A 25,542-nucleotide genomic window follows, 5' to 3' on the forward strand; every position below is an offset into this window, starting at 1 on the left:
GACAGCACAGGTACAGGGAAGACAAATTGGGCCTGACCCTCCTGGGGTCATCACCTGTCATGGTTGCTCTGTGGGTGAGGAGAGAACAAAGGGTGCTGTACAAACTGCTTCAGCAAAGACTCTGAAATGGCCTGGCATAGGATTCTTATAGCCAAGCTGATGAGATATAGTTTGAGTAAATGGACTGTAAAGTAGTTGTAAAATTGGCTGGATCTCTCATCTCAGTGAATTGTGATCAGCAGAACAATGTTTAATTGAAAACCACTTCAATGGAGTCAAAGTTGGGGCTGATACTGTTTAATGGCTTTATTAATGACCTTAACAAATGAAGGAAACACACTTTCATCAAGTTGGTGGGTGATGTCAAATTGTGGAGGCGCAATCAATAGGCTGGAACTGGGCTGCAATTCAGAGGCTTCCCTGACTTGGAGAAATGGGACAGCAGGAATCCCTTGAAGTTCAAGGAAGGCAAATGCAAAGTCCTGCTCTTACACTTCTAGCTAGGTAACTCTACAGAACACCTCGTTTCTTGGTAGGTACTATGAGCAGACAGCCATTACTGTGAGAAGCTGTAGTGTAACAACACACGTATTAGGCAAGACTCCTGATTACTACATCAAATGCTAATACCAGGAGGCTGAAAACTAGAAGAATAAAAATATTAAAATCCTAATCATCTGGACTACCCTAATTTCATTAAATACTTTGTCCCATTCTGAGTTGTGTTTAACAGTAAAGGATACAGCTAACTCCTACTCAAAGCAGAAATCCACATATATATACTCTGATAAAATATCAGCTTTGTAGCTTACAAAGAAAGGAAAACTCTAGATAAATAATTTCAGACATTTTGCATCGCAGATACATATAAATATTTTAAAAATCCCTGTTTACCTAAATTTTTCCTTTAAGTGAAGAGAATAATAAGAGCAGTCAGGAACTGAGCCAACAGTTTGACTAGAAGATTTCTGCAGAAATTTTAGGAACATCTAAAGCCTGGATGAACTTTCCATGATGTCAGATATCTCAAACAGGTAAGAGTCAGATCCTGTGTTTGACACCACTACTTGGTGCAACCCTGGTAAGTATAAAAGCTCAGTAATTGTTTGCCTAGATGCAGAAACTATGTATTTAAACACATGTATGTGTGCTATTAGGAAGAATACTATTAACCAAAATGGAGTTAACATGAAACACAAGAGAAGCAAACCATCAGCTGTGAAGGAAGTAATAATAACGAAAAACAATAAAAAGGGAGGGAGGAAACAAAAGGAATAAAGGAGAGAAAGAAGGAAACAGGAATAGAGAACATTGAAATTGAAAATATTCCTGGATTTAAGATGTATGAAGCTGAGAATTCATCTGAAAATAAAAGAAAAACATGAATATATTAGTTGAGGACAAGAAAATTAGACAAAGGGATCCCAAAGAAAGAGAAACAAAACTGATTAGACAGGAGAAAAAAAAAGTATTATCATCTGTCTTTCTTTGGAAAAAAATTGTGTACAGTGCCAAACATCATCACCAAACTGGAAAGATGAATTCCAGTCATCAAAATGCTGGAGTACAGCTGGAGGATGGTGAAGTGAGGATTAATACCACCAGATAGAAATACACCAAGAAAGATTTCATTTTTTAAATCTCAGCAACAATCTAAGATGGAAGGAGTAAATATACTTCTGTAAACTATAACGGGTATTACAGTTCTTTCTTTAGGAAAAGAGAATTACTTAAATAGAAGGAAAAGATAAACTGAATAATGAAAAAAAAAAAGAATGTAAATGAAGGTGCTATTCACCATTAGTAAATCACAGTTAATAATAGTATTCCAAATATGAAAAACTGGAATAAGGACTAATCAACTTTAAATAGAACTTACTAAGGTTATGAAAGGACTAATAGAGCACAGCTGCTGCTGACAAAAAAAGGGTACATGATCAAAGTCACCTGTTCCCATCCTAGGTTTCTTGTGTTGGCTTCCCAAAGTGGGTCCAAAGCCAGAGCCTTTATTTACATTGTTTCTCCAAAAAGGCAGAATGGCTACCTTGACCTGGTTGAGGAGTTAGGAGCTCACTCACAGAGAGAAGGAGACCAAAATGGTGACACCATGACACTGAATCTGTCTGAGCTGTTCACCTGCTAGCCAGGGAAATCACTTTGCTTCATCTTAAGAGATCTTGAAGATCTGAACTTTAAACATAAATTTCACTTTCACCCTCTGTTTAAGTGCCACTGCAATAAAAATGCAAAAGTGTACTTGCATGGAGTCATTTATATGATATCTCAATACCACCAGGAAAATTCTTGCTGCCTCAGTGTTATGAGCAGGTAATTCCGAAGCAGACATTCCACTGTAACTGCTATCAAAACAAAAGTCACCCAAAGATTTAACTATTGAAAAGCAAAATATGGGCAGCCTCTGTCTTTTGGATTGCAAGCAAAAGACAGGGAGCAGGTTAGCAGAAATTTAAGGTATTTTGGTGTTATGTTTTGGCTGTTTCCGACTGGCTGTACCACCTGGGTTTCTTCTGTGCTGAAGACCACAACCTAGATATGGGAATAACCACTAAACAGCCAGAGGAAGGGCTAACTGTTTGGCCCCCAAAAGATAGATTAGGAGAATTACCATCCAGAGGGTGACCAATTTTTGTAACATTTGTAACATTGTTTGGAGCCATGAAACTATTACAAATGCAGATGCAGCAAAAGAAATTTCTACCTGGTTATCACTAAACTGCAGCCATCTCAGTTGGATATAGAGCTCACTGCAGCATAAAGTTTATGGGAAGTTACAAATAATCTGTCTGGTCTATTAAATATGGTGAAGAAAGGATTTAGGGAGAAAAAAACCCAAGAAACTGAAGCTGAAACCCAATATCTGATTAATGAATAGAACAAGAAATTTAAGAGTCAGCTGTGTACCTCTATTTCACAGTTTGCACTGAGCACCCATGTGTGAGCGACTGAAATGTTAAAGGTTAATGACTCAAACAATTAGCCATTCGCAAAAGCATTTGCTGAGGCCAGGTTTGAGCCTCTCAGCCAAAGGGGAGGAGAAGGGCTTCTGGGAGTGTGGTAGCAAAACCTCTGATGTGCACAAGAACAGCCCAGGTGCAGAGGAGCTGCCCTCCTGCCACCAGAGGATGATCACAGCTTCATTTAGCAACAACCCGTGTTTTTAGCAAGGTAAGGGAAAAGGATGATAAGAAGAAGACCCTTTGGAGCTGGGGTAGTGCTGTGTATATAAACACCCATCATTCAGGGTGGTTTCACTCAAATCCGCCCCAAGGGATCTATGAACAGGAACCTCAGTTACTCTCACCTTCGGGGGCAGGTCGTAACACCATGGTACACTACATCCAGGAAAGCTGAATTGCAAGGGTGCAAGCAAAGGCACCAGTTGAGGCTCAAGTATGAGAGTTAGACTGGAACTTAGTATTTAGATGGAGGGTGGAGGATTTTGTCATTGAAGAAGAGAACTGATACACCAGACACACATACACACCATACACATTCCATTAAACTCTTATTTAAATTCTAGAAATGTGTTGGCAGGTGTAGCACAGCTGTATAGTTCCAGAAGAACTTTTTCATTTCTTAATGTTTCTATTTTCCGTTTGTTGAGTGCAGCAATATTGTCTTTCTCTTACTGAAACTCTGGGAAGACAATCAGTTAATGGATAAATGACCACCTAACAATACTTGACTGACCATGCAAGCCACAAACAATTGTAAGTTCTCAAGGGCAATTTAGTATTTGTCTGAATTGCAAATGTTTACAAGGTATGACAAAAGGGCACATTGTCCATCCTCTTGCTGACTTGCTTGATCATTCCCAAAGAATGTGCAGGAAAATGCCATAGGACAGCAAACATGGCATTTTCCAGCAAAGTGCAGATGTGGATAGTTACCTTGCTTCTATATGTATAGCTCAGAAGCTGAGAGATGGGTTCAAAACTTTGGAAGGAGCTCATTATGCTAAACATACAACATCAGTTTGTCATCATGCAATTGTATTCCCTGTACCACTAATAAAAAGACAAAAAAGATTTTGAGTTTTCTAATACTGACACCACAGATGCTGTTACCACATGGTGTTGCCACATCTCAATTCAGAACCTAATTCAGAATGCATCTGTTTGATGTATTCAATTTAGGATTCACTGTAATCATTTGCTTTAATGAAAAAATGAGCAAACTAAACCCTAAACTCTCCAGCAAAGACAGTGTGAGTTTGGGAGATGGAAAATTGAAGGAAAGATAATTACTTTGAAATGGTGAGTGTCCAACACACAGAGAGCCTGAATATTTCAATTCATTCTCTGGTATATGTGATCTATCTGTATTATATTAAATTGACATCTGTGTGCTGTGAACATTTCCTGACACCAAGAAAAACAGGTGTGAAGCAGCCCTTGCCTATGCTAGTGAGATCTCCCAGCCTTCAAAACAGGGTGATTGCAGCATATTGCTTATTGGGAACAGTGCCTAGAACCTTCAAACTCCCAAATTATGCCTGGGAATTGCTTGGGGAAGTGCCAGTTGATATAAATCAAAACTCTTCCAGGGACTGTTCTAATAACCTAACAGGAGAGATGAGAATTTTCCAAAGCCCTGATACATTCCTGAGCATTAGTTATTTTATACACACATATAAAAAATAAATATGTACAGATACACATATAAAAACATATTAAAATGGTTGCTCATGTGACCAGAAGTGCTGCTTGGCCAGGCACTCCTAATTTCACAGAAACCCTAGTGCAAAACTTTAAAAAATCATTTTGCTTCATCCACTTTCTCCTGTCAGACCCCACTGGAAACCGTCAGCTGGAAAGTAGGACTTAAAGGACACCAGTGCAGCCCATTCTAATGGGGAATCTCTATTTACAGAGGTGTATTTTCTGTATAGGGAACTGACTGGTATAGCACATAACAATAATTTAAACTTAATTGTTTCTAAATTTTAAATACCAAATGAGCAATCATGGTGAATAAATAAAAAAGAAAACTATCAGCAGAAGAGGTACATGTCAGCTTCTATAAGAGTATTTAGACATAAGTTATCCAGACACTGGTCAGAGCATATAATTTTATTTTAGATCTATAAATTCACTAATATTTTGCAACTCACTTTGCAGACTGTTCTTGTCCTAAATTTAAGCAGCACTGCTATGATGAGCAATGGGTGTGAAAGAATTCCTGTATACATAAAAGAAATGGCTGCCAAGGCAGTTCACACATGTGAACTCCTTCCCTTTTAAATGATCCCTTTATTTCTGGATCTAACACACTCCATAATATTTCATAAAGGCTGTGCAGTCCATCTTCTCAAACCTACACTGGGTGGAATTTCTGTTGGGGAGAAAAAAGGGATGCAGTGGGAAATTTTTTAAGTCGGTCCACTGCTAATGAGTACCATCTGGCTGGAAGGGAAGCAAAAAGCTGCTGGCTTGATCAAGTTTGGTTTTTACCTGCTTTTACTTGTCTTTTGAAAAGGGAGATACACAAACTCTGGACTGGCAATTTTTGGGAGAGGACCTTTGTTGTAATGCTAGGTTTAGTTTAGCAAGCTGCAGCTTTCCCTGAGCGCTCAGCAGAGCTGCTTAGGGCAGTGTGACCATTGTCACCCTCCCGCAGTCCATTTCGGACAATTCCACGGTTTTGCTCTGGCAGCTCTCAGCTCTACAACACAGTGACAGTGAAGGAGGTGAGAAGGGTCTCTCCATGAGGGTTTCAGAGGACTTTTAATGGGTACATCTTGTCCCAGTGACCCCCAAGGCAGAGAGACCTCATGATCCTGGAACAGGGGGGTCTTCTCAGATTGCAGGGGGGGTACACGGGCAGAGTTGGGGTACAGGAACCAATAGGGAGGACCCGAAGGAGTGGCCAGGACTAGGGGCAGGGGAAAGTATGTGGGGAGGGAACAATGTGAAAGGCATTTAAGAAATGAATCAGTGGGAAATACAACACCACAGACCTTCTAAAATTAAAAGATAGCAAGCTTTAAAAAATACAGAATAATAAAAGTGAACTTACCAGTAATATCCTCAGGAAGAGTAATTTCCCTGCGTTCCCACTGTATATGCCATATGCAAGGCAATTATTATCAGTATCATTATTTCTTATGACATACAGATGAAGGCACTAGGGCTGCAGACATCATTCCCTCAGCTTTGCAAGAATGGACACAGCCCTCCTCCAAACAGTACTCCCGCTGAATGACAAAGTACTCTGCAGGAAATCATGTTTAATAGCAGTATGAGGAGGGTAACCTGCATGTGATGCTTTTTAGCAAATCTATCTAACATAATGCTACCACTTAGCATAACCATGGACATTCTACAGCTCGTCTATACTCAGATGACTGAGATCCTGACAGGAATTTGGTTGTAGTGGGGTTTTTTTGCAGACAGAAGCCTAACTATTCACCCCAGGTTCCTGTCAGTCCAAAGGGTCCTGAACTCCACACCACCTAGTTTTAAATCAGTTCAGTATATATACAAACATATATACTGGACAGTGAATTGCAGTCATGTCAGAGAATCACAGAAAGGTTGGATTTAGAAGGGGAGTCTGGAGATCATCTAGTTCAACCCTCCTGCTAGAGCAGGGTCACCTAGAGTGGGTTGCACGGGATAACATCCAGGCAGATTTTGATTATCTCCAGGGAAGGAAACTCAACAACCTTGATGGGCAGCTGGTTCCAGTGTTCTATCACCCTCAAAGTAAAGAAGTTTTTTGTCATGTTCAGATGCAACTTTCTGTGTTTTAGTCTATGCCTGCTGCCCCTTGTCCTGTTGCTGGGCATCACTGAAAAGAGTGTGGCCCCACACTCTTGCCTGGCCTTGAGATAGCTAAGACTGACAAGATTCCCTCTCAGTCACCTCTTCTCCAGGTGAAACAGTCCTTGCATGTAATACAGGTGTAGATGTCTATAACAATTTTGGTGTTTCTAATTCATCCATTTCAAGAAGGCATTGAATATATATCTGATTCAATGCTGCATACAGGGACCATCACCATTATTAGGCATCACTCCTTTCCTTTTCTCCTTCCCTTCACCTTTGGTTCCAACCTGCTAAAGAAGACTGCTAAATCCAGAGGGCTTTGGGTTGGGCTTTTTTCTTGGCTAACTCCATGCCAGCAGTAGGCTGAGTCCCTGCTCTACCAGAAGCCCCCGTAACCAATCAGACAGTGAAAATATATTTAAAAAATAAGGATGTTGATACCTTTGCTACATTCTGGAGCTTCACTCCCCATAATCTGGAGTCTCTGGGCTGGCAGTACAAGGTACTGCAATTGCATCACAAGACTACAGTGGCAGAAATCTTGGCATCCAGACAAAAGGTAATGACAATTTCAAAGATACAAGGCTCTTCTTGGAGCTGCAGAAAGTGACAGAGCTGTCAGTGGAATCATAATAGAAGCACCTAAGTAAAAAGATAAACACCACCAATAACAACAACAAAAAAAGAAGGCCTTATTTTCTGGAGATAACTAAAATTGAAGGTTAAAAACACTATATATGTATTTTAGGAGGAAGAAGTATTTCCCAATACTTCTAGGTTGGTTGTTTCTATTAAAGGAGGTTGTTTCTATTAAAGGAGCTAGCAGTGGAGGGAAAGTGATTTTTTTTTTTTTCCTAAGGACAGAAGAAATACGTCTCCCATTAAACATTTAAGAACCTGTCAGGACTGAAGAGGAAACATAAAAACATGGATGGCATTCTGTGTTCCTGCAGTGCAAATGCCTATTGAACTGCAAATATTTAGCTGTTCCATAGTCTGGTCTTTAAAAAGAGAGCTATATTTTCAGCCTGCAGACCCAAAGGGAATTAGATGCCACACTTGCATATGTACTATGTTGTACATTCAAAATTTCCTTGTACTGCTCTGAAAAAAATACACTAAGATAATATGAATTTCCATGTAACTGGATTGATTTGCCACGACCTTTTAAATTACTGAGAGTTTAAAATTTTTGGTATATTAACCTAACAATCAAGACAAATACGCTTAAGAAACAGTTTGTATTATATATGCTAAGTTTTGTATAGAAAAAGCTGTACTCAAACATGAGTCAAGCTTTCTGATACTAATATTGTGTATCAAAAAAGAAAATGACAAATCACAATATCAAATCCAATGCTTTCAATTCCACATATGTATGTACATTTTATACAATATTTACAAAGTTGCAGATACAAGAAGGAATCCAAGAGAGGAAAAATTCTGTCCTGAATGGCATGCTTTCATTTGCCCTAAAATGTTGCTTCAAGCACAAATCTTTTAGTAACTTCACCTGTAGTTGCATGGGCAAGGCAAGGGTTAGAGGAGAAGTGGCCAGAGGATCACTCCAAACCCTTTAGGAAATCTCCCCTTCTGATATGTGTTTTAAACAAGCAGCAGAAACCTTCCTGCAGCAGTCTCTCTGTAGCACCTGACAGTGCAGCAAGAGCTCCCCCCTTTGTTTTCACAAATTTTAAACACTATGCTCACTTCTGATTCTTGAAAAAGAAGACAGGAAAAAAAACAGGAAGAAAGTAGCTACTAGGCCCTACGAGAGAGGAAAAAACCTCAAACAAATAAACAAAAAAAGCAAAATAACCCACCCCCAAAACCAACCCCAAATTCCTAGTTCTTTATTTCAAGAGAAAATATATAACCTGAGTACTTTGGGATCTTTACAAAATCATCCACTTCAAGCCAAACTGGACTTGCTTAGACAACTAGCTGTTTTGAAGCAGTTAGCCTGGGGAGAAGTGACTTTTCAAGGCAAATACTTCAGAAAGCCTGTCTGTTAAGTCAGAATCGTTTATTCAGCCCCAGATCAAACCCCAGAACTTTCTGAAAACAAACACGTGGCATTTCCTTAAAGACAGGAATTTCTCCAAGCTTCTACCACTTCAGTCAATAATCTGGATACTGAGCCAGGGCCTCTCAGGTTGACTGGCTTCTTTACTGAAAATTTACTCAAGTGTAAATTTTTTTTAACGTTTATTGAAAGTTGTTTAAATACTCTAAGTATACCCTATGAAAATCAGTAATGCTCTGAAAAACAGTAAAGATAACAAGAAAAAGCAAACAAATATGGAAGACCACCTAAGACATTATATAGGAAAATTTACTAATGCCTCTTAAAAAATGTGACCAAATGTTTGAATAAGAACAGTAAGTGCAATTTCAGTAACTATAGCAATTAAGGCAGTCTCAATTCTCTTTCTCTGGGCATAGACTGATGGCAATAAGGAAGATTTCTTATGGTACTCCATTACTGCTTGCTTATGTTAACATGCCTTAGTTTCAAACTATAGCTTCATGAGACAGGAGAAAATTTGAAATGTATCTTATTTTTCCAGAGAATGTTTTATCTCAGTCTTGAAAAAGTAGAAGGTGTTCCTATTAGCGTATTATTTTTAAGGAAAAAAAAAAAAAGAAAATTAAAATGCACTTGCACACCCTGTGGATTAACTAATGCTTTGTCTCAATTATATATTTGCTGTTTCAGTGGACCTGGTAGGGTGCTTCAAAGTCTCTGACTCATTTAGCTGTAGCTCCACGATGTGGCCAGTGTGAGAATATAAGGAGAGAGAACTATCCAGCAGTTTTCCAGTTGCTATGTGCCTTCTTTCTTGGTTAGGTATCAACAGCTTTGTCCATAGCCTCCTCTCCCAGCAGAAAGATTACAGGCTAATGCAATCTACTAATGGGCTTGATTTAATTTTTTTTCCCAATATTAATTTCGGGAAGCTTAACACCTTTTTTTATATCCTGTAAAATGATGGCTTCCATATAAAACATCACAATGGAAAAAAAAGTAAATACAATTAATATAGCATTGACAAAGATGAAAATACATCTGCCTACTAGAACAGAATTTAATTTTTTAAGCAAATTCATGGTCTGATAAGACAGAAACACTGTCTGTTTGAAACACTGTAGACACAATTTCTTTTTCTGCTGGAACAACCTACTAAGTGAGATAAATATATTACTTTGAATTACATGTCATCGATCATTAAATTCACTTACAAACAATTATTTTCTTATGCTGAGTTATTTCTTTGAGAATCTTAAAGGTAAAACCATTCTGGTTATTTGTTGTAGTATCTATGTGCGTGTACAAGCTTGTTTAATTTAAAGCTGGACCACAGATCTAGATCTAACATTCCCTGAGGGTGACTTGAGACAATACAAATTCAATACAAGTACTTATTGAAATGAATAGAATAAATGCATTAAAAGTTCATTCAGTGTTAACTGCAAAAGTGATGACTATTCTGAGGGTTTAAGAATACAATAAATTCTGTGCTAACACTGCCAAACTGATTCATTCTAACAAGAAAGATTTTAAACTGGGAAATTACAATACAGTTAAGGTTGCCAGTTTGCATTATTTTATTCCTAGCTAAACCTTTCAGGCATTCATAAATTGACCATAAAGATTTGCTCTGCCCTGGGGCTACTGTGATACATATATTAGGCTGACAATCTGTTCCTTATTCAGCTTGCTATGTCTAGATAAGAAATATCACACGTTATCCTGAGTCTGCTTGCAAAGTCTGACAAGAGTATATGAAGTTAAGAATCCAATGACAAATTTTATCCTGTCTTTTCTCATATCAATTGACAATGCTCTGTAAAATTTTGCTCACCCAGTTTTGATTATCCTCATGATAACTAACACAGTGATGATAATTTATCAGAATACTTTAGAAGCATGATTTAATTTATGTTCATTTTACCCCCAAAAGGCAGCTCGGGAAGTGATGTTACTCTTCTGTGGGGAATCAGAGAAAGGCAAAGTGACTTGCAAAAGGCTGTACAATGATTCAATGCATACTTACAAGATTAAGACCAAGACTTTTCTAACCATATATCCTTTCTTCTAGTTTATAGTTCCTGCCACATGTATTGGTCAGCCTAGTGGAGGTGTCCCTGCCCGTGGCAGCGAGGGTTGGACCTAGATTATCTTTAATCTCCCTTCCCATCCATACCATTCTATGCTTCTGTGATTTTACAATAAAAGTCTTTGATACTAAAGATAATATTTTTACAACATATAAGTGTAAGTGCACTGGTGTTTAGAAGATACCCTTTTATTCACATTTAGTTCTGTGATTAAAATTAATTAAAAATTGGTCCTTACTTAGAGTTTCAAATGTCCCTTTTAAAGTCATGCTGGCAACATCAACACTCCTTCCAGTCATCAAGCATCTGAAGTAACTATATATGAGAGAGTGAGAAATAACATTGGTTTTCTAAGTGAGCCTGATAGTTCTGGGAAAGCTTTGGGTATTTTGGGTTTAGCAGTTATTACCAAATCTGAAAGCTGTTAAAGGAGCATTGTAACAAATTGTCATCTCTCCTTCTGCTCTTTCTATGATTACATTGTATTGAATACCCAGAAAAACACCCAAGATCTTAAAAATATTAGCTCATTAAATGTGTCCAAACCTTTTATTTTCATTTTAAAAATACCTGAGAAAATTTCAGTCTTCACAAGTATATGCTGTACAAAAATAGACTTTTCACTTCAGTTTATATGATGCCATGAAGACTTCCTCGGAGTTAAGCCTTCTTAAGAACTGTTTATCCTCTGCATTGCAGCATGGTCCTTGCTATCTGTGGTCTGACTCCCTCACTATCCTGATTTAAGGGGTGTAGTGGTCTCTCCCACCTGCCTCATTTCAAAAAAATTTGCTTGACCACTTCAGTTTTAGAAAGGTTTTTAAGAAATCTAGTATTGTTAAAAGAAAGAATTAACTATTTTTTGAAAGAGAAGAAGAATGTGAGAGAAAGATAAATAGTTTTAAAAATAAATGTATTGGACTTTTCTTTAGAAGAAGAAAGTCCTGAAAATTATGCACCAGGTTTTTGTTTGGGGTTTTTTTTGATGCAATGCTTGCCAGTATGATATGTAGCCAAGGGAACACACAGCTTTGCTGAGTTTCAAATTATTATTATCTGTGGATTAATTTATCTACAATCAGCTGCTGAAGTAATTGAAAAGAGACTCTAAAGTTCCACTGATAATTGCAGCCATATCCTTCTTAATATGCTCTCTGCTTGCATGTTTTTGAGAGTGTCTTTTAGTGGCAAAGAGTATATAGTTTCTTTTTATCTTCCATTGTCACTTCTTGCTTTCAAAGGCTGTGAATACACCCTGTATTATAGTTTGAATAATGAAATATTTTTTTTTGTCTGAAAGCATAAAATAGTATCAGTTCAGGCTTTGTTTCAATGTTTCAGAGACAAAGAAAAAAATCCAAGTAACTTTGACTGTATTATTCTAACATATAGTATAGCATGTATATATATTATTATAGGATAAAAACAGAATCAGAGAAAGGAATCACCTTTAAAGGATTTAGAAACTGTGCCCAAGAATCATATCAATTAAAATAAAGAGAGAAGACAAGGGAAAAAATAAATCCACATGGCTGAGTATTCTCATTAAACTCGAAGTCTGTCAATGAATATTTATCTTTATTCTTCTGCCCGGAAGGAAGGCTGAAGAAAGACTGAGCAAAACCACTTATTTCTGTCAATGAGGCTTAGTAATCAACTCCATCACCAGAAGTCCTCTTACTGCCAGCTGTCATTCAGATGACAGGTTATTTCAATATATCAGCAGAGGGCCAGCTGGCAGGGGGATAGAAATGACAGCCTTGCTTGAGTAGCGAAAAATATTTTCAACAGAATTAGCAAGGCTGAGATGCCTGTATATGCCTGAGGATACAACTAAGGCCAGAGGAGGGATGCATTTGAGCAAATAGGCAGACTTATTCTCCATCTTCTAGTGAATGTAAAGAAGTATTTTTTTCCAAACAGCAGAAAGTATGTGACTCAGAGGTAAATTAATGTTTGATCTGTTTGACAGGTTCCTTTTCTCCTGTGTTTATTTCCTGGTGTTATTCTCCTGTCTCATATATACAACTCTTAAAAGTTTCAGCTCAACCCTGTTTTATTGCATGACATATGGTGGTTTCTTTGGACTTCTTGTCACCTTTGTGATCTTCCTTTTCCTCCCTTTTTTTTAAACATCTTTAGGGTCTTATTTTTTAGTTACTTTGGATTCTTCTCAGTCTCTGTGATTTGTTAATCTGTTCCCTAATGTGCATTCATTTGACTTCCAACCCTCTTAGAGGTTTAACTTTAGTTGACTTTAAAATTATCTGCTAAAGGATAAAACTTGTATTTCCAGAACTTCACCACCAAATTCGGAAGGTCCCATTTGTAGTGCTGCAGTGCAACTATAAGAAACTTGCACTGACTTTACTGAGAGCTGAAGGTATCAAAAGGTGTTGAAATTCAATCTCAGATTGTGAGTACAGGCAAATGAAAACTTGACGTTTTTCTGCTACTCATTTAGTGCATTTCTTTTATTTATCTTCATGTTTCAAAGAGCCTTTTCAGTAGTTTTTTTCAATCCTGTATTTTTTCCATCATATTGTTCAAAAACTACTGAATTCTCCATGTTCATAGGCAGAATGTGGATTTAAAGTGATGGATTAGAAATTAATTTGACTTGGAATTAGCTGGTATTCTGTATCCTACTTTCTGTTTTCAATTGCAATATAGTAAATAACTATTTTCACCTTTAAAAATAATTTTGTAGACTTCAAAATGTAGGGCACAGGATATACACAGCTTCTATTTCCCTCAATTCTCTCAAAGAAAAAACATAATCAACTCTAAAATAAAACTTCTATTTTCTATACCTTAAGTCACCTGAGCTATTTTACAGTAAGTACATAGAATTTCTGTAAATCGGACAAAGGAGGGACCTTATATAAGGGCAAATCATAGTTATTTTTCATGCTGAGGATTACATTATCTACAGAAGAAAGTATGCCTAAATTAATGTTTCTTATCACATACATGCATGATTCCATCTGGTTCCTGTGAAGTAGGTATCATCCCATCAGCAGTGATCAACACAGGTTGGACTGTGAAGAAATAACATCAGTTTTTGCGCAACATCTGAGTATCAGTAACCATTTTGCTCCCGCAACAACATTTTAATATGCCATTTATAAATTTTTAGGCTGCCCCAAGGCACATTTTGCTAGTCCATTTATCTGTGCCTTGTGTAGGTACAGAAAGTACCAGAACAGCCACCCTCAACATTCCAAAGCAGTTTAACATTTTACTAAAAATACAATGAAGCGTTCTAATGTTATTTTGGTATAGATTTTTAATTTTAAGATGAGATTTCAATAACAGGAGGACATTTAAAACACAGCACCACCTTTCCATTTTGAGACTATTTAACAGACATGGGGTTTAACACACTTTTTTTTCTTTTTGCATAGGTTTGTTCTCATTGTTATTAGAATAGTGAAATCACTGCAAGAAAACAGGAAATTGCTCAGTTTTCAGGTATTTCTATAACGAGATTTCCACAAATCTCACTGATGATACCTACCTTCCTTTACTGGGATACTGACACGGAAGACTCACTGAAGGGATTTACTTGCCGTATTTCTAATGCCATGCTGCCTGATTTTAGAGGATAACAGCAAAATGCAACTTTTCTAAGAAAACTAGTGAACTCCTTTCCTGGGTAAAGGGAGGGCCTAGAAATCCCTGGTCACAGAAAGGCCAGCTGTGTCACATCTTTATCCACAAAATATTCTTTGAGAATGCCCTGACTCTACATTCTTAAACAACCTCAAGCCAGCTTGCATCCCTAAGAGCGATGCTGCTATTTTAAAAAGTGCAACGAAGCAAACCACAGACACAACCCTTCCCTGTTTCTCATGACAGAAGAAGAGATGAAAGTGTTACTTATACTGTGACCTAGCAGCATTCAATATTGTTTAGTATTTGGCTATCAGAGTGACAGGTGCCATATCAATATACAGGATTGCTTGAAGACATAATAAAAAAGAACAAGTGATCAATGGTACACCAGACTTTAAAATGCATGACTGCACTATGTTACTAATAAAGGTGCTTTGGAGGTAATGCTAGTGAAAGCACAGATGGGTTCTGAGTACCCTCTCCCAATTCTCTTGTGAATTTAGTGCATTGTAAGCAGAAAGGAAAAAGGGTGATCCCTCTGAGCTTGCACACTGGAGAATTCCACAGTGCAGCTTATGGCACAGTCGTTAGCATGCTCTTCAGATACGAAAGAAACATTACAGGATACTGTAGGGAAATGATCATAAACGAGCTACAAATCATTAAAATAATTTTTTAACTTTTGGAATGCATCCTTCCCTTTTCCCTTCTAGCATACTTTCCCTGACATCATCAAAGACTGCTTCAAATCAGAACAAACCCAGCTAAGACAGAATGTATTATTCAGGGCTGGAGTCAGACCCAGCTTCACTGGGACAGCTGCACTTCATGTTTTCAGCATCCCCATTTCCCACATCTCCCACACCTGTAATATATTACAAGAATGAATATTCACACAGGGGTACCCTTAAGGTTACAAAGTAAAAAAAAAAAAAAAAAAAAGGAAAATAATAAACCAAGCAAAAATTATGACTCTTATAAAACTCAAGAATTCATGCTTAGGAAAAGACTTCCAGAAAAGACAGACACACAAGAATTGACTATGTTGTGGAAAGAATTAGGTGTTCTACACCTTTTGAAAAAAAACCTGTCTCTGCAAATCCACAGAACAATTACATTAACCTAAGACATCTTAATTTACTGTGTGGAATGTGTCTTACTATATTTAGGTAAAATAGTCAGAACCACTAACAATGTTCTTAAAATCTTCTGACAATATATTTTTAAAAGTTGACTGAATGGTCATTTTCAATGATTCATGAAGCTCTAGGGCAAAAGTTGATGCTACCAGACAGAGCAAATAGGGACTTAAAATGCTGAGATGACTGTCAAAAGGCTACATCTGAAAGATAAAAACTGATAAGGAAATTAAAAGGACTGAGATCAGTAAGGAAAGAAACTCCCTCATTTTTCAAGGTAATGCAGAATTCTGCTTTCCCTGACCTGGCTAATAAAAAAGAGTTAATGCACCAAATGAGTGCTGAAATATATACCAGGACATTTCTTCCTATTTTTTAGGAATCTTTGAACAGGAAGAAAGAAAACAGACATTATGAAATATTATCTCATACAAATATTTAAGGAAAAAGGTAAATATTTGTTTGGCTGCACTTGTAGTTATCATTGACTGTTTAGTTAGGAAAATTGCTCAACAGTCTCTGTATTTCCTACATTTCTTTTTTCTCTGATACTCCCTAGAAAATAGTAATAGACAGCTTATGTATGTTTAAGTCCACAAGATGTTGAAGTTGAATTAATTACTCAGAGTTTTCTGTAGTTTTAAAAATATGGATGTGACCCCTGGTTTCAGATGCAGCAGGCAAGTTAAAGCCATGAAAAGATGCCACATTTTAGACAATTAAACTGATTTAAAGAACTGATGCCACTATACAATGGTCTTCAACACAGATGCTGACTTTCTGAGCTTTATTCAAGTGAATTTCCTTTCCTTTTCTTCCCCCATTCTATACAGTTAGTCCATTTGTACTTTTAATAATTTGTCTCATGGTATCTTTCATCTTTTGTCCCCCTAACTGAGCAGTAGTGAAAAATCTTCATATGCACAATTTTTCCTGCCTGCTACATGGTAATAGTCTCCAGTTCTGTTTTTTCACTAAATCCCAGCCTGTAGTTTTGCCATACAGCCTGTGTTCTGCTCCAACTCAAACTGTGCCTTTTCCTCATCACACTTCCATCCAATGACTGGAGCTAAGCTTGACCACAGCTGATTCACCAACCAGATCATCAGACACTGGGCTGCTTTAAATGGCCTGGGCTTTAATCATGGCATGGCACCCTGTTGAACACACCACCCTACTCCAAGGATTTTGGGAGCCAATCAGTGATGTTGGACCATATAGATATATATACATACATATATGTATGTATATAACCATTCTGGTTCTGCTTGGTCCATCTGATTTGTACCACTTTTTTTCGAACAAATAGTGTTTGGTAAGTTATTCAGCACAGTTATGGAGAGTTAATTAAAGGGTCTTCATGTGAGCATCATTTAGGTAAACTTAGGTGATGCCATGTCCAGCTGTACTCCATCCAAAAAACTTCAGTGAGGTGAGCCTGAAATATTGTAGGTTGATATAAAGATAACCCTTGTGACTGCTGCACAACATCGGTAGATGCACTAGGGTTTTATAACATTGCCAGGGAGGAAGGAAACACTTGATATGGGAATCTGGGAGGCATTTTTATTAACCCTTTTGCTCAATTGATGGATTTAAACCACAGTTCATACAAAAATTTATAGAACCCAGTATAGGTCCCCACTCTATATGTTTGACAGTTACAACCCTAAGCATAAATAATACATAAATAATTTACATACATGTATAAATGCGTAAGTAGCTACTGTTATGCACAAATAATTAATTTATACCCTTTGCTATTTCAGCTCTACAACAGTTTATAGTCATTCCCAATATTCATATACACTTGAAGAAAAGAACATTGTAGAGACTGATAATTTGCAGGTATTTGATTTTATTTTTTCTTTTCTGCACTTTATTGTTTGATATTATAATCAGTATTTTGGGGAAATGGTCAGGAATATTAGTATGTATTGAAATGTATTTTTATCTAGGTAAAGGAATAGATTCCATTGGCAAGATGAATGGGAGGAAGATAAGGAAAATGAGTTTAAGAACTTAATCTTATCACTCAATATTTGCTTGTCTGGCCTTTGCAATTAGTGATTGATAATACCTTCTAGAATGAAGAAAAACCTATAGCTTAAAACTGAAATAATAATAGCAAAATACAAAGAGTAATGTAGTGCACTATACCCCAAAAAGATCTTAAATTAATAAAAAATATGGACTAAACAAAGGAATATGAAAATTTCAAAACTTAAAAGATTTCAGACAAAAAAATATTTTGATAGGAATCTTTGAGCACATTTCAGATTGATTTTTTTGTGCAAAAGCTGTTGCCCACAGATTGACAAATCACCAACTTCAATATTAATATTCTCAAACATGTGATTTGGGTATAATTTTCCATTGCTAGCAATTTTTCAGGTAATACTTTACTACTCCGTAAACTTAACTCTCTCCAATTAAATAGAAAATACTCAGAACCCCTTCTAAAGTTTAATTGAATCTTCATATGAATTATTACATTTAGTATTTCTTTCCCAAGAAGACTAACATTTAAATTTCATAATTTTTTATTTCATCTGCCTTCAAAGATCCTTCGTCTTTTAATATTTTTACCAACAGTAATTCAAAAGCTCTAATTAATCATATGTATGTCATCTACTTACTAGTAAAGGTGCTGAGAAAAACTCATGTTGTTTTCTGTGACAGCAAGAGCAAAAAGGACAAGATTTTAACAAAAAGAAAGAGATATTGAGCTTCTTAAGGAAAAAAATCCTAACTTGTGGATTTATCACTTTAATCACTTTCAAGTCTCCTTCATAGCTTACAAAATTAAGGAGGACATGCTTGAAAAAAAACCCAAATCTTGATTTTAATTTTGTCAAGTGTATCAATATAATAAAAAGGAATTATTCCTCTTGTGAACCAAATGTGCATTGTAACTAAACAGCTTGTGATAAATTAATGGTATTGGAGTTCTGAAATGGATACTTAATCTAAAACAAAAAGAAGAATCTTTAAAGTGCTCTAAAACTGCTTTGACACGTAGCCAAACAGGTACATTTTAGATAAACTCAGCCAGCTCATGCCATATAAATATTATTTCATAATGGAAACATAAACATTACTTTATTGTACCCAGTTTGCCTTCATCACATGTCTGACATTTGTACCAGAGATTGACACGGGTGGTTAATATGAGTAGAGTAGCAGGAGTCAGAAATTAAGTGACAGAGCTCTATATCATTACACTTCATGCTCTTTACATTTTCCCAAGATTAGGTTTATGTACTTAACAGAAATTCTTTCCCCTATCAAGTGTACTTGATCACATAATCACAGTGAGCTACCAAATGTTGCAGCCATGAAAACAGGACCTTCGGATGCAACAGCAGAACGAACATTGGTAGGTATGAGTTAATATTTAGCTACGCTGATGCCAGGGAATGGCATCTCCATACAGCGCAGGGTGGACGTGCCAGCTCATCTAGGAACCTTCTATATTGCACTCCTTTAGCAGGGAACATATGTCCTGGAAGAGCTTCTTTAGTTTAGCAGAACTGCGCACAGGCTAAGGGAAGATGGTTGCTTCCATATGGACACACTGTCCAAAACCAGGAATGGATGTGAGGTAAATAAATGCAATTTAAAAGTCAGGTAGATGGTGGCACAAGAACAGGACACAGCCTCAACATTGTGCAAGCTGTGTAGCAATGCACGAAGCTCAACTCTGATGTATGATACTTTTAAGACCTCAAAGTAGCTTTAAACATATTTTCTACTATTCTCAAGAGCCCTGCTTAATGGGAGAGAAAGGAAGAGAGAGTAGACTTTGGTCAGTTCACAGATCTGCTTGTACAATTGTCATGGGAGATGGTTCTGGGGAAAGAAAATGTCCAAAAAAAGATGGTTCATCTCATCCAAGCTTGAGAACAGTCCATTTTCTTGTGCAGGAAATCAAGCAAAGGAGACAAGAGGCTTATACGGATAAACAAGGAGTATCTGACTACCCTCAAACACAAAAGAAAGTCTGTAGGAGGTGGAAGTAGGGTCAAGGCACCAAGGACATATACAGAGATGGGGTGCAGGGATGGAGGCAAGTCAAAACCCCCATGGAGTTACATCTGGAGAGAGTCACAAAGAATAAGAAGGGAAGTTTCAACAGGGGCAAAAGAAAGCCTAAGGAAAATGTGAGACAAAATAGAACCCTAAGAAACCAGCCCTAGGTGACCCTGCTCTGAGCTGGGACCTAGACTGTTCTCCAGAGGCCCCTGCAAGCATCCTATGACCGTGTGACAACCCCAGCATACCCATCTGCTATACAGCTGTAAAATCCCTGAGCCATAGCTGACCTCAAAGGACTTTGTGTCCTGTTCATCAGGAATCATTGACAGTGCAGGATGCTTGCTGGCTTTTTCTTTTGCAAAGGAAATATGAAGAAGTAAAAACAATTTTTATCCTAAATCAGATAAAGACTTTTCTGTCCTGTGCAAATGCCCATATAATAGTAACTGACTACCAAAATACAGAAATTTGCACCTTTACTGTTGTGCATATCAGAGAACTTAGAGAAGACTTCTGCCTGTGCAGAGAGAGAATGCCATTGCCTATTAATGCCCTTATGGAGACACTTAATTTAATGTGGAGTAAATGGGAGTGCTGCCAGAATAAATTAGATGGACCTGAGATATGTGAAGCCTCCATAGATCACCAACTTTTTTCTCAGACGTAACTATCATCATTTATCTCTGACAACCATTGTTACTTCTTTCTATATCTTTCCCACAGTAATCCTTCTCTGTTTTCTGTTTTTATAGGAACACTGGTCAGCATTATGGTGCCAATATCATAACAAAACAACACTAAAGAACTAACAACTAAACAGACCCCAAACTCTGTGAGTGAGCCACAGCCCAACACTGCTGCACAAACACTTTGTCAAACAGATCTCAGCAGGAACTTGCTCTTTCCATGCCCTGGAACTTGCTCTTTCCATGCCCTCCTTACCCTGGCTGGCCATGCTATTCTTGCTGACCCTTTCTTTGTGCTGAGAGAGTTGAAAATACACAACTGTTTGGTATCCTGTGATACATGCTTGCCTCTTTCCCAACAGCACATCTCTCTTGGAATACATTCTGACTGTGATACAGCACAGCTGCTTCACCTTTTCTTGGAGACCTGTTACCTAATCAGTTCACCCAGTAAGCACACGACATTTATTTCTGTCCACCTACTGCTCATTGCAGTTATCCCCATTAAATTTCTTTTTTTTTCAGATATCTTCCACACTATGCCAATATAATTTTAAAAATTTAGTGTTATTCTCCATTCCATGAGCCATTAGGGATCCTACACAAATACCCAAAACCCAGAAATCACCAATGCTACATCTTCCATTCTATTTCAGGATGCCATTGGTCTTCCACAGCTTAACCTGCTCTTTCTGTCAGCAGGTTAATAGTTGAATTACAGATTTAAATGAGAAAAAAACCTGGTACAAAACCTATGCTAATTTTATATTCATAATAGAAAAAACTATTACAGAAAAAATTATTATTTTATAGAAAAGATTTTCCATTTTGACAGTAATCCCAGCTCTTCCAGCCTGATTGAGTGCCTGACCTTCTTTCTTTCCCTTGAATAGCCCTTTTTATAGCTTGTTTCTAGACAGCTACAATCACGTAGGGGAGCAAAAACTGCAGTTAATCACCTTCTTCTCTAGAGATCAGAAATGGGTCAAGTGTAACTGTCCAGTATCTGAACAAGTAGTGTTAAATAAAAAGAACTAATGTCTTTATGCTTCTGCAGGTTGATGTGAAAATATAGATGAAAATTCTTTTAATAATCGGCCATATCTGTGAAACACAGCAGCATAGTTCTTTCTGTTTATCATAAGACCCTTTACACAAAAATAAAATTTGTCAGCCCTTGGTGAAAAGCACATGTGAAATATTTGAGTGACTATGCCACTTTTAAAGTCTCAGTCAGTCTTTGCAACAGCTTCAGCATAAATACATTTTTATCTAAACACAAACACGAAAAGAAATACTACAGTTATTGATTGCCAAAGTAGTGCTGTCTGGTTACTATTTATTTAACAAATAACTCTGCCAAACAGAGGGCATATTCCTCAAAAACTTCATTATCTAACACCCCAGCTTTGCAAGTACATTTTGTGTGTGGTTACACACGTAAGTAGTTCCTTTGATTTCAGCAACAATTCTCTGACTGCATTTACCTTCCAAAACGCCTTTTTCTTGTCTGAGTTAAGCAGATGATAAAGTCAAGGGAAAGGTAGCCTGCAAGAAAGATGAATCAGAGGGATTTGGGCAAGGCTTCCTATGTTATCATGGGAGAATGGTGGCTGCTTCTGCAAAAGAGCTGCTTAGAGAAGAAGCTTAACTCAGGGCTTCCCAATCACCTTCCTGCAGAGTCTGTCCAGCTCTGGCTGCTGTTTAGGAGATTAGCCTATCAAAAAGCCCAAAGTCAGATGCCTAAAGCCCAGGTTAAAACCATGCTCCATTATTCCCCGTGTTTGCAGACCAGGAACTGAAGCATATAATCCACCATGTTGTGGCAGCATTAAAATGTATTTTTTTAGTCTCTAAATCCATTTCTCTGACTAGACTAGAAATGTAAAGTAGCAAACATGAAAGCTTCATCCCCAAGATATTTTAAAAAGAAAAAGAATCAGCTTTCTTTTTCTCCCATAGGCCAGGCGTACAGAGATTCTAATTTGAGAAACATTTCCCTTCAGCAAGAAAAATATTTCATAGTCTTATATTTGTGGTGATAGTGTTAGTGTTGCCATCCAGCCCTCAAAACACTTTCTACAGTTAGGAAGTACTGAAAATCAAACTATTACGATATAAAAGTTACAATATTAGGCAATTTTAATTATTACATGTTGTAGGTCTGTCAAATTTGCTACTTGGTCTTTAATACTATGCTAAATTGACACACATGCACACATATGGGATTGACATCCATCTAATTAAGTTGTTGGTGGTGAGTATCACGTTAGGTTTCATTTACATACTATGTCACATACTAGTGATACAATCTTTTTAGTCTGCTTGGAGAATACATTAATGTCTTCAGTTTACAGAATTGTCTTCTTTCCTATCTCATGTGTCAGTACACACACAAATACAGGTACATAGTCAGGGTCATTACATCTCTACAAGAATCTAAACCTGTCATTATGCAAAAAACAGTCTTAGTAGCTGCCAATTTTATCATTACTTCTCATGGCTTAAACAGTTGTTGTAAACAACTACATATTTACGATTTTTAACCATTACATAATTTTAGCCAATTGCTCATTTGTTTTGCTGAGAAAAATGGTATAAGATAAAAACTTCGCTAACAAACAAAACATGTTTGCCCGAAAAATTTCAAAATTTCCAAGAAAATTAAAAAAGCCTTTTTGAAAATCATTCATGTCTTTGAAGACTAATAAAGACTTTAAAGGCTTTTTTTCCTATTTTCAAAATATTTTCAAATGCTGACATCTCCCCTTATAAGCATAGGCAGACTTTACAGTCTTTAAAATTTACATTTATTTTACCAGGATATTTGTACTGCACAGGTAAAAGAAAAAAAATATTAACAACAAACTATTTCATCTGGATTAATTCCATTTAAAATGTTACCTTATAAATAATGGGCTTCAGTAATCAGTTTTTAATCCAAAGAAACAAACAATAATGATGAGTGATATTTTAAATTCCTTCACGAAGCAGTATACATACTTCAAAACTGAACATATCTGCCACTTTACCTAGCCATCCATCACTTGGTGATGAAACTGAAGTGTCCCTGACTGTGTACAATTTATTCAGTGTTCCAAGACTTCAGGCAATAGGATAAAACCATCTTGGACTGTGAGGTTTTTTTCCAGCCCTGAAGTAAGCACTAGGGAGTTTAATCCACTGTCAGAGACATTTGCCCTTTCAAAAAGCAATGCAATCTCTAAGACTGCAGAAATGCAAAGCAGCTGTTTCAAAACAAGATGAAGTAAGTCTATTAGTTCACTGAATGACTGCACTTGGTAGTTTTCAGTAGTGGAAGAAAATAAAATCCAACCTACAAAGAGCATTTGGCCACCCTTCTGTGAATCCTCTACATTTCTTCATTTTCTCTGTCTAACACAGAGTACAGTAGCACAGTGTTCATTTGATTTGTCCCCTTTGGTTTATTTATTAGCTTTGGACCAGATAACCTTTTGATACTGCTTAGTGAAATGAGAGGACTGGCAAATACACTGACCTCAGATCTCCCCTTTCAAGTTCATGTTTCCTCCAAGAGTCAAAAATTTCTGTGTCATCCTGCTGAGACATCCCTTTGTCCTAGACAACCACACTGGCAGGATTTTGAAATACATCTGCTCCTTAAGTATAATAAAAACGTAATGTCGAAACCCTATAAATCAGTAAGCACCTGTAAGATTCTGAAAATTATATTATTTCATACCAATAACAACTTCAGTTAAAAACTGTAATTTTTTAACCAGTATATCAATAAAAATTGCTGTTACAGCTCCAGCTATTTCAGAAGAAATGCCTAATACATAAACGATTTTCCCTTTATGTTTAAAGGATCCATTCTGCTGCAGGCATCTTTACACCCATAATACTGAATCCACACTGAGTGAATAACTGTACCCAGGGAGCAGAACAAGCAAACCTTAATAACAGGCTCAGCAAGAGATCTCAGTCATTCTGATATCCTTCTGTGCAAGACAGGCTGAGAATGCATAAGGAGCAAAAGCCACAAGTAATTTGTAGCATTTCACAGTTACATTAACACCTCTAATTGTAACTGACAGGGCAATTAGGGCTCACAAACATCCCAATACACTGTTCTGTACGTGATGATTGTCCCACTGAAACAACAGAGCATGTACTCTGTTTGGAGGAAAAGTGTTTCACTTTATTTTCCTCCATTGAAGTAGATGTCCCAGTTCATCATGCCTCATTAGAGGTTTGTGTTGCCATAAACATGATTATTTCAAACAATCACAAGCCTTTATATCAAGCACATAATTTAACAATTCCCTTCTCAATACAAGTGTCAACAAGGTTCTTTAAAAAAAAAGAATGTTAATTGTTATATAATCCATTAAAATAATGAGTCTTAGAATAATGAACTGGCAATATAGGCTGAATACAAATATATCACACATTGACCCTCCTTTTTTTTAATGAAATCCACACAATTCACCTCATGTGCCTGTTTGCCAGGTTTTGTACACTGGTTTTCCTACTAGTCTCTCTTCCTCCCACACACGTGCACAGCTCCCTGTGGTGAGCCATAACAAGGCAAGTTGCATCCAATATCAGCAAGTAGCTAAATTATATAACCACAAATTTAAAGACTTTTTTTTCCTCAATGCTTAGGGTCCAGTATCTAGACTACAGATATCTGTAGGGAAGAGAATACTTGATTAGACCTATTTTAATCCCAAGAAACTGAATGTCCATTAGTAGTCAGGTTGTGTTAGATGTGATCTTCAGGCACATCTTACTGTTTAGTTTCATCTAAAAGGAATCCTGTTTATTTGGCCCAAGACTGTTCCACAACATGAACTGAAGTAACTGGAAATGACTGAGAGATTTATGTCAAAAGCATACTGCTGATCCAAATTAAAATGCAACTGTAGATGCATCTGTATCTGCTTCTTCAAGTAGAAAGAGAGTAACAAGTGCATAATTTAGGAGGAATGAATCCCTCTCCAGTTTCTGCATATACTCAGGATTTAAAATTAGTGGGAAATTTTTTCTCCTCTGAGAACTCTCCTAAATCTTAGCTGTTGACTGTTTAATTTCTCTATCAATCATTTGGTATATACATCTGTATATCAAACATTAATAATATCTGGCCACAATTTACACAGC

The 25,542-nt window shown here is 37.0% G+C and overlaps 1 protein-coding gene and 1 long non-coding RNA gene across 3 annotated transcripts in view; one reads left to right on the top strand and one right to left on the bottom strand.

Moving 5' to 3' along the window:
- GPC5 (glypican 5) overlaps positions 1-25,542 on the bottom strand; it is a 325,506-nt gene that overhangs the window by 164,230 nt on the left and 135,734 nt on the right. The gene's annotated exons all lie outside the window — the stretch shown is intronic.
- LOC138107190 (uncharacterized) lies at positions 16,851-21,488 on the top strand. 2 transcript variants are annotated; one of them, XR_011149303.1, is made up of 4 exons: positions 16,851-17,102; positions 17,440-17,518; positions 18,963-19,049; positions 20,461-21,488. It is a non-coding gene; the product is annotated as an uncharacterized lncRNA (long non-coding RNA). The 2 variants fall into 2 exon arrangements; XR_011149298.1 differs by having other exon boundaries at positions 16,851-16,985.

This window comes from Aphelocoma coerulescens, chromosome 1, assembly GCF_041296385.1.
Source record: "Aphelocoma coerulescens isolate FSJ_1873_10779 chromosome 1, UR_Acoe_1.0, whole genome shotgun sequence".
Lineage (NCBI taxonomy): Eukaryota > Metazoa > Chordata > Aves > Passeriformes > Corvidae > Aphelocoma > Aphelocoma coerulescens.